This window comes from Lissotriton helveticus, chromosome 11 (assembly GCF_964261635.1).
Source record: "Lissotriton helveticus chromosome 11, aLisHel1.1, whole genome shotgun sequence".
Classification (NCBI taxonomy): Eukaryota; Metazoa; Chordata; class Amphibia; order Caudata; family Salamandridae; genus Lissotriton; species Lissotriton helveticus.
The window spans coordinates 200,164,619-200,175,337 of NC_136072.1; positions in this window are offsets into that span (position 1 = coordinate 200,164,619).

Below are 10,719 nucleotides of genomic sequence, written 5' to 3' on the forward strand. Positions count from 1 at the left end.
CATGTGCAAGGAAACTAAAGGTTAACGAGGTCCTGAACATTAAGTGGCAATCTTAGACAAGGATCAAACCAAGGGAAATTGGCTTTGCGAGGTCAGTTTCAGGTGAGGAGGTCAGTTTCTCTGCAGTTCTTTCAGAGTCGAAAGAAACCTAATTAATGTTTACATGAACTCAGAAGGCCAGGCCACTTGTTCGCCGGGCCTCTTTCACAGGCCTACGTGAGGGCAACACAAAATGGAATCAGGCTCAAGAATTACAGAACCTCAGACCCTCCTTTTGACATTACGTAGGCAATAACCTAAACTCATGTCAATCTGAATCCAGGTCTATGTCTATTCTCATCAGGTCATCAAGGTGTTGCTGTAGCATCATCTTATTATCCTTTGCTTCTCTCTGGATAGGTCTTCTCACACAGATTGTAGCACAAAGGCCACAAATGGCGGGACCACACTGGATGCATAAACAACACGAGAAAAGGATAGCTAAAGCCATACCAAGGAACATCAGAATCTTCCATCCCCATCTGGACAGCAGTTCCCAAATCCATCCCATCAATGACCAGTTCCCTTCGTCTACATGTATAGACTCAGCGAACTTATGTAACTTCAAGATGGCTTGGTACACTGTCGGGGCATTATCTGGTATGAAAACACAGCAATTAGACCCGATCAATTTACATACCCCACCTCTATCTGCAAGTATAATATCTAAAACAAAGCGGTTCTGTAATGTCATAAGGCGATCCGCTTGAAGCTCAGCTGTAATATTGCTAAGGGCACCTGCAGTCTCATTTATAGTGGCCTCGACCACTCTCGTAAGCTTACGAATATTTCTACTATTAGCCATAGGACCCCAAAAGGGCAGAAAACCCTTAAAGAAGTCCCCAACTTCTTGTGCAACAGTGTCTCTCGCATCGATAACACCTCTACCATAGCTTGTCTTATGGTAATTGAAAACAGCAGTGTATGTAGGGGGAAGCAAAAATGTCACATAACATGTGCCTGAAAAATCAGGAGGCAACCATGTATATGCTCTGTCATAACAAACAAAATACATGCCTTTAGCTGGCACGAACGGTGGAGATTTCTGGGATGTATAGACATAGGTGTGAGCACACACACTCTTACCAAGCTGAGCTCTCGGATTCTGACCATTACCTTGCAGACAAAAATGACCTCCGTGGGGTACAATCCAAATAGGGGGAGACCTTTTTCGTCTCTCCTTCTCTGTCAGACTAATACTATATCCAGTCTTGTTCCAACCAACATATGCTCGTACCTCATCCTTAGGGATAGCATTATACCCATCAATATCTCTGATCATATCTACTATTCCCTGTATCAAGGCATTATTACTCGCATTATCTTTGACGGAACGTACAGGAGATGCTTCATTCGCATAGATAAACATTGACTGGAGTGCCCACACTGACCCATTAGGCGAAAAAGGTAAAACCAAATATGGCATTCCCTTATCTGTCGTATGTGGCATAAGACCACATACCCAGCAGTTCGTAGTATTTACGACTAGCTGATGCTGATGTAACAACTGTATAAACGAATTGTTAACAAATTCTGATCTTCGTGTCTGTTCATGTTCAGGCAACGTATGAAACTCATGTGGAGAAACAGTAGAAAAAGAAAAAGTAGGTTGGGACGTAGATGTAAGCGTATGTTGTATGGCATAAACAATCCAACCCACACATCCCAATATAATATTCAAAAGCATCAAAAAACACAATATCAAAAAACATTTGCTACGGACCAATGTACACATTTTCTTTTTAGCATCAATTCTCTCAACACTCTTATCAGATCCAAAAGACTCCATCCTCTAACGTGCTGCTCACGGCTATTACCTTCTTCACTTAAGTATGCATCAAGATCGTACTAACGACCATGAACCACAGACCTTATGTCAATACGCGGCTCACCCCTTAAGGCTGTACCGCGACCCTGCAGCTAAGTCCGGATGGTGACTCGAAAAAGAAAAAAGTAAAAAAAGTCTCTTGATCTGACAAGGTGTAATTCACTACATGAAAAAATTCAATTTTTATTTGTCCATTGATTCATTCCTTCTCGGTCTTAGATTGTAGCGCTCTTTACCAGACACAGTTTGCTCTTGAAAAAGGATTTCCAGATTTGTTGTGTTGAGTTTCAGATGGGAAGGCACAGCAGCTTGCAGAATGTCATCATCCTCGCGTTCTGACTGAGTCCATGTCAAATGTGCATCACTAAAAGGTACAAATCTAGGAATCCTTTCAAATTCAGAATCAGCTATTCCATCCCTCACCCACTTATCGTAAGGTAGGGGCAAAGGAACTTTTTTGCAATGGGTGGCATGCACCCAGTTTTTTTTACCAGCTACCCTAACTGCAGTTCTAGTGACCAAAAGGACCAAATGTGGTCCAGTCCATCTCGGCTCCAAGTTCTTAGTTCATTGAAAATTCTTCGTAAGCACTTAGTTTCCAGGTTGAATCGTATGGACTGGATCTGCAGTAGCTGTCGGCAAACTGTCATAGACCTGTTGGTGGAGAACACGTAATTTAGCAGTCACGTCATGCAAGTAATCCACCAACATAGGGTACTCGATGTCACTATACTTCTTAGGCCTTGGCACACCCCAAACATTGCCTGGACGACCAAAGACGATTTCGTATGGGCTAAGTCCCACACGAGAATGCACTGTCGTCCTTGTTGACAAAAGAGCCAACGGCAAGGCATCTGGCTATGTAAGACCAGTGCTCGCTTGTATCTTAGCTAGCTTCAGCTTCAAGGTGCCATTATAGCACTCGACAAGTCCAGCAGACTGGGGGTGATTCGCAGCATGGAATTTCTGATTGATACCCAAACCCGCACACACTTTCTTCATGATTTGACCCACAAATTCACTCCCATTGTCGCTCCATAAATTCTCGGCAAACCATATCTAGTGAAATACTCTTTGAGCAAAACCTTGGCTGTGGACAAGGCAGTATTATCCTTTAGGGGGTAGGCCTCTATCCATCTGGAAAAGGCACAAACAACCTCAAGGACATACTTCAAATTGTTGCATCTCTCAATGTGAATGTAATCTAGCTGTATCACTTCAAACGGATAAGTCGGAGGAGCAAAATGACCAGCTGGAGTTGGAGTTCTCTTTCCAGGATTGTATATCAGAAAAATCATACAATGTTTCACCACATTCTCAGCACATTTCGGAATTCCAGCATTCTGCCATACAAGGGCCAACAACTTGCATATCCCTTTCGAGCTAATGTGAGCCATTCCATGAGCCATAGTAACCACTGGGAACACATATGCATCTGGCAACAACCATCGCTGGTGTTCTGACAACTCAACCCAACAATCCATCGGATCCAACATACCTGTAGTTTCTCTCCACACACTCACTTCTTTTTCTGTAGCTTCAGCCTGAATCATCTTCACACTTTCTATTGTGTCTTCACACATTCCACCAGCCATAACCCAATTAGCAGGGCCTGCAACATACATACGGCTCATCATGTCTTTCGCCGTTTCCTTCGCAACTTCATCCGCAAACACATTTCCTCGACCTACATCATCCACAACCTTCTTATGCGCACTACACTTCACAATTGCAATCTGCTTTGGGAGAGTAAGTGATTCCAGAAGTTCATTCACTAATTGCCCATGCTGAATTTTTGTACCATGGGAAGTAAGAAATCCTCTCTCTCCACAAACGTCCGAAACTATGGGCAACACCAAACGCATACTGGCTATCAGTATAAACATTCACTCGCTTTCCCTCTGACAACACACACGCTCTAGTCAATGCAATCAGCTCTGCTGCTTGCGCAGAATTCTGTGCTATACGTGCTGTCTCAACAACTGTATATAAAGTTGTGACTGCATATGCCGCAGTCGTCTCACCATTCGGAAGCTTGAAACACGAACCATCTACCCATAGGGTACCATCAATATTCGTAAGAGAAGTATCTTTCAAATCAACTCTAGCCTTTGTTTCTTCCTCTGTCCGAAGAAAGCAATCATGTTGTTCTTGAGCATCTGTCTCTACAGAAATCGGCAACAACGTAGCTGGATTCAACACATTACATCTCTTAATGTGAACATGGCTAGCCAAAAGAGTCATCTCATAACCTGACAGACGTGCACTAGTAAGGTGCTGAGTCTTAGTCCTATTCAATAAGGTATCCATTGCATGTGGGACCATCACAATCAACGTATTATCCAATACCAAACCAGCAGACTGTCAGATAGAAACAGCCGCTGCCGCTGTAGCTCTCAAACAGCTCGGCAACGCTTTAGCTACCGGATCTAACGTTGCTGAAAAATACGCACATGGGCACTGCTTGTCTCCAAATTGTTGCGTCAACACTGACAATGCACAACCTTCTCTCTCGTGAACATACAATGTTAAAGGTTTACTGTAGTCCGGAGTACCCAACACCGGAGCCGAACACAATGCATAACGTAATTCAGAAAAACTTTTCTGACATTCATCAGACCAAGGGAGAGGATACGGAGTATCTTTAAGAGTCAGCGCCAACAGAGGTTTTGCTAGCAAGGAAAAGTTGGGGATCCACTGCCTACAATACGAGGTGATACCTAAGAAGGCACGCACTTCTCTCTGTGTGGATGGCACACTCATTTGCGCAATCGCTTGAATTCGTTCTGGGGTCAACCTTCTTCCCTCCTTCGACAAGAGATGACCTAAGTAGGTTACTACTTGTCGGCAATACTGTAACTTGGAAGGTGACACTTTATGATGAAGGTCAGACAAATGTCGTAACAAAGAAAGAGTAGCTTCTTTACAAATCTCTTCATCATCAGCAGTATTCAGCAAATCATCAACGTACTGAATAAGAGTAGCACCAGTAGGCAACACAAAACCATCAAGCTGAGTTTTCAACGCCTGACTATAGATGGAGGGACTTTCACAATAACCTTGAGGAGCTTCTCTTAAACCGGAAGCTGCGGCCTCCTAAAGAGAAGCCGAAAATATCTCTACTTTCCTCGGCAATTGGAATACTGAAGAAAGCATTCTTCAAGTCGATAACAGAAAACCAGGCTGCCGAAGCAGGAATCAGAGTCAACAAAGCAGTGATATCAGGGACAACAGGAAACTGTGGCACCACAATCTTATTCACTTCTCGAAGATCGATCACAAACCGATACACAGGTGGCTGAGAAGCATCAGTACGCTTAAGGACAGGCAGAACAGGACTGTTACACACGTTACCTCTCGTTTCTTCAATTACACCCTTCTCAACCAAATCATAAATAATTGCTAGAAGAGCTCTCTCTCCATCGCTCCATATTTTATATTGGGGAATACGAGGTAGCCTAGCATTCGACTTAAGGGTAACAACATAGGGTGGAATCTGCAAGAGACCAACATCATTGGGACCTGTAGCCCAAAGTGTATCAGGAAGAGAAAGCAATTCCAGTGGGAGACAATCTTTAGACAAATACATCGGAGAAATCACTTTCTTACCCAAGGTAAGATGTACTCCCGAAGGAGAGCAATGCAATGTCACATGCAGTCTTTTCAGCAAGTCCAAACCCAACAGATTCTCACCACAACCAGTCGTTAGAATAAGTGGAGCTTCCAATTCACAAGGACCAATAGAAAGGGACAAAGGACTAGAAACCGGATTACGAACTGGGGCGCCTGAAAATCCTACGGAAACATTGGTCAAGCCAGACAAAGGTGCGCCAGGAAGTTTAGAGTGCATAATAGAACTCTTCGTCGCACCAGTATCCAAAAGAAAAGGTTCTGCCATACCTGATGTAATCACTTCAACATAAGGTCCACTCTGGTCTACTGGAACTGACACTACTCCCTCTCTTTGCCCATGGCTGTCCTAACTATCATTATAACCAGCACTCTCACTCTCGACATAATAATCATCAACATAGTACTGTGCAGACTGACCACTCGGGACATTCTGTCTGTCAAAATAATTCGCAGAATTCTGAAGGGAAGAGGAACGCTCATTCTGGGGTATAACACCACGTCCCCTACCCCTAGGAGCTTGCTGGAAACAACCACGACCTCTCTGACCAGATACGCCATCCGCACGCTGTAACAAAGCCGGGCAAATATTCTTGAAATTACCTTCCTCTCTGCAGTAAGCACACTGATTAGGACCAGGAAAGAATCGCGGAGCATAAGACTCAGGTTTCTGTAACAATCTCTGAAACTGTGGAGGTTGCTGAAACTGAGGCTGATTCTGACGAGGCGGATAAGCTTGCTGCAAAAGAACTTTCGTCTTTAGATCTTTAGTTTTCTTCTCTGCTTTATCCTTCTCATCTTTATCCCTATTCTCATAATATTGTGCATTAGCCAATATCTCGGCCGACGAAGAAACAGCCCATGAACTCTCAGAGTCCTTTAACTTATTAGAAAGTTCGGGAAGCAAATTAAAGACAAATTTGTCCACGAACAACCTTTGACCACCTTCAGTGGTCATATCCTGACCACTATGATCAATAAACGTTTCTTCAAACCTAGTGAAGAAATCAGACACACTCTCGTCTTTCTTCTGTTTGCATGCTGCTAACTTATCCCAATTCACTCGTAAAGGTGGCATCATAGTTTTGCCTAAATTAATAATCCTACCAGGTAATTCTGCAACTAAGGGCTCAGGTTTGGCACCTCCTACTTGCCGACCATCTGCAGCAGCAATATTAACCCACGTATCTCCTAACTCTGGCGCATGATCCTCATGGCGGATCTTCGCCCACAAAGGTTGAGGAACTACATTACCCATCAACATATCTATGTCAGTTAAATTCATAATACACGCATCAACTGTCTGAGACAACTCCTTGCAATAACCGGCAGGATTCTTACGGGGGTCAGGTGAAGTCTGCTTAAGAGCTAAGACCTCTGCTCTCTTCCAAGGAACAGGTACCCATACTCGCTAAAAATGAGCCGGTACACCCTGAATACCCTGATTAACGTTAGCAACAACTTCCTCTCTCCATACAGGGGGAACCTCTATCATGGGATACTGCTTCACTTTCCTCCTAACAGAAGAATCAGGTTCGTACAATGTCTGATGCGGTAATCTAGACCTAAAAACAAGTATCGTCGCCACGGCATCTGTAACATCAGATTCCACTATCGTCCCTTTAGCAAATTCGGACTGAACATCAAGCACTTCCTGCGGACTCGGACCCAACTCATTATCGTCCCATTCCTGACGGAGAAAAGGACACATTACATCAAAAACATACCTTTACTTAGGCGGCTCCCACTGAAAGAAAACATCCATAACCGCTGGCAAATTATACCTGGGAGCATTTAAAATCCATCTACGAGCCAACAAATCCAACACTGTCCGTTCCTCGGAACTAGGAAGCTGACCACGACTCTGCTTTCGTTCCGGAACAGGGGTCATATTCAGTGACCCAAACAATGGAGACAACAGATTAACAACAGTCTCGGTCATTCGTTTTCGAGCAGAAGGAGAAGAAGCAGACATAAGAACAGGAGAATAAGTATTTTGAGGCAAAAGAGGTGTAGGGACAAGAACAGTAGGAGTCGAAGATACAGAAGTAGAAGGCAAAGGAGTTTGAGGCAAAGCTGGTAGCAAAGCTGGCGACCCTAGAGTGGGTTGCGCAGTAGGAGGCAAAACCATCTGTGGAGCACCGGGTGGCTGAACAACAGCAGGAGGTTGAACAACAAAGGGTGGAACAACCGGGGGTAATGGAGGTGCAGTAGCACCCTGCACATAAGGGGGTGGCAATCTCAGTAAATGAGAGATCAAAGGATCTTTTTCAAGATCTTCAATTACTTTTGGAGGAGAAGGCGGCAAGGCCGGATAACATTTATCAATGGCCATACAACGTTGTCTATCTGAGACTTCACTCACACGCTCTTCTCCATCTTCCTTAAACTCCCTAGCAGCTTGTAGTACTGACATATTCTTATCTTTCCTATCTCTTTTTGCTTGCTTAATTTCTCGCTGTTTGGCTTCCTTACGCCAAAGGCGGAAAGAGTCAAACATCGCCGGCCGGGCTTTCTTCCTAAATAGCGCAACTTCCAGATTATCTAAAATATTTAATTCAAAACTACCATGTTGGGGCCATCGTAAAACACCATCTTTCTTCGTATAGCAAACCCATACTTCATTATAAGTAATAGGACCCACTCCGTGTTTTGAATAGAGCTCATAAGGCGGAGTTCCAACCGGAGGTATCGGACACGAATCCTCCAATCGGAAATCCCTGTTGCAACCACAACTAAACCATTTCCTAATTTTGCTAAGACCAGGCATCTTATATCTCACTAATCTAGCTTCAAACTTCAAGGGGTTATCAACTATCGATACACTCGTAAATATACGAGTCCCTCGGCTTCGGCTATTGCAACAACCGAATCAAAACCAAGATCCAAAACAAAGGTCGTGGGAGCGACCCACTTATACTTAACCAAAGTATCTGTCACGCCACCAGAAGACCGTCTATCGTCTCGCTTTACAAAGGATCAATCAAGGGTCCAGGACAGGGTGACAGTCAGGGCAGCAGTCCTTCGTAGCCGTTGGAAAGCGGGAAGCCTCGCAGTAAAAACTTTCGGTCAACTTCGACATACAGGGGTCGATGAAGTGGCGGCCTTCCTCCAGAATTTCCTCACGTGGCTCCTCACGATCCTCGGGCTTGGACCGGTACCGCTGATGTCGCCCCACGTTGGGCGCCAACTGAAGAACCGGGTTTTCTTAGAACCCAGCGGTGCCAGGGACACACCCGAAGTCTTCGGATTCTCCTGTCTTGGAATACAGAGACACGGAATACTTCTGGATGGCGTCAAAGATCAGATTTATTAGCTGCAGCTAGTAACAGTAAACCAAGCAATACAACACGGTTTACAACTCAGGAGACTGCTCAATTTTTGTAGAGCAAGACATCTCTTTTTATACATATTTTGCTCATTACAAATGCACACCCACTGCGCAAAATTCTGACCAATAGGACACATTTTCTAACTGAGTATCACATCAACAAAAACCCAATTTACAGTAACCCAACCCAAAAGTTAATTATTAGGAATGTCCCAAATTCAATCTTTGCAAGCCGGACAAATTTATAATTGAAAAGCACAACCCATGTAATGTCAGAACATAAAGGAAACAGTAATAGATGCTGAATAAGATAAAACATGTGCAAGGAAACTAAAGGTTAACGAGGTCCTGAACATTAAGTGGCAATCTTAGACAAGGATCAAACCAAGGGAAATTGGCTTTGCGAGGTCAGTTTCAGGTGAAGAGGTCAGTTTCTCTGCAGTTCTTTCAGAGTCGAAAGAAACCTAATTAATGTTTACATGAACTCAGAAGGCCAGGCCACTTGTTCGCCGGGCCTCATTCACAGGCCTACGTCAGGGCAACACAAAATGGAGTCAGGCTCGAGAATTACAGAACCTCATTATGAGCAGGCTCGGCTTCATCAAAGTATGGCGTTTCTTGTGTAGAGCAGAGAGGAGGGATAAGAGAAAGGAGACATGAGAGCGAGAAAGACGAAGAAAGGGAATTAAAGTAACAAGCTCTTAAAATCAACAGACAAGTTTAGAAAGATGCTCCTTTCCTAGCAATCTTAAATGTGAGCGGTGATTGTTCATTCTTAGGTAGGTTGTTAAATGCACATTCATAAAGTTGGAACGCCATCGAGAGTCAGTATCGAGCAATTTAGAAGAACTTCTAATGGAGGTATTCAGAGACGTGACGTGGCATGAACTATATTTTATTTCTTGCTGTATTTGGAGAACAAGTTCGACAAAACCACAAGAAAAATGACGTACTGACATTACCCTAAAACTGAAGACATGTAGAAGCGGTAATAAAACGTTATTGGAAAGGCCAGTAGTTATATTTGTCAAATGGAAATGGCAGTCTCTCCTTTTGAATTACGGGAAATGAAACCTGCAAAGGAAATCATAGACGAAAGGAAAAAGGAAAAATACAATGATAAGAGAAGATAGAATGAAACGATCTCGGAGCGGGTGGGGAGACATAAAACAAGCATTGGCGGCCGCAAAAAAAATTGGCGCGAAATGAAGACAATTTGGATGGGGTGGGTGCGGGGGAGAAGGAGAGTGAGCAGCCTTTGATGAGCTAGTGGGAGGGATCACCATATGGGGCACTCTGTTACATCAATGACTGCAAGCAAGCTCTTGGCATTGCTGTGGGGAGGGGGGAAGGGGGAGGAGAAACGAGAGACACGGCCTGGCGGCCGTGAAAGTGAAAGTACGGCCGGCCGTGAATAATTAGGGGAGGGGAAATGACTGAGGCAGAGTGCACAGCTTCAGATGCCTGTGGGAGGGAGGCTGGTGGCTTTGAAGTGCACGCGCTTTTTTCACGGACACTGCATGCAATCGCCGACGATGGTTAAGCTCTGGTTAAGCCCCAATATGTCTCGCAAGCTCAATGCGCAAGCGCATTGACAGGCTCGACCTAAAAAGGACCTGGTCAAACAAGGACCATAGACAAATGACGCTGATTTTCAAAATCTATCCTCAGGACCATAGCCTATCCACTCTAAAGGAATTGAAGCTGCTCTCTGGAAATAAGGAAATCCAATATCTCAACAACCTTGTCTTCTAAGTTTTCATTCACCACTCCTGGGGGAGAAATGGTTAATGAACATAAAGGTACAGAGGGCTATGGTCGGACTAAAGAAACATGAAAGGCAGGGTATATATGGCAGTGATCTGATAACTGAAGAGGAAAAGCCATGGTG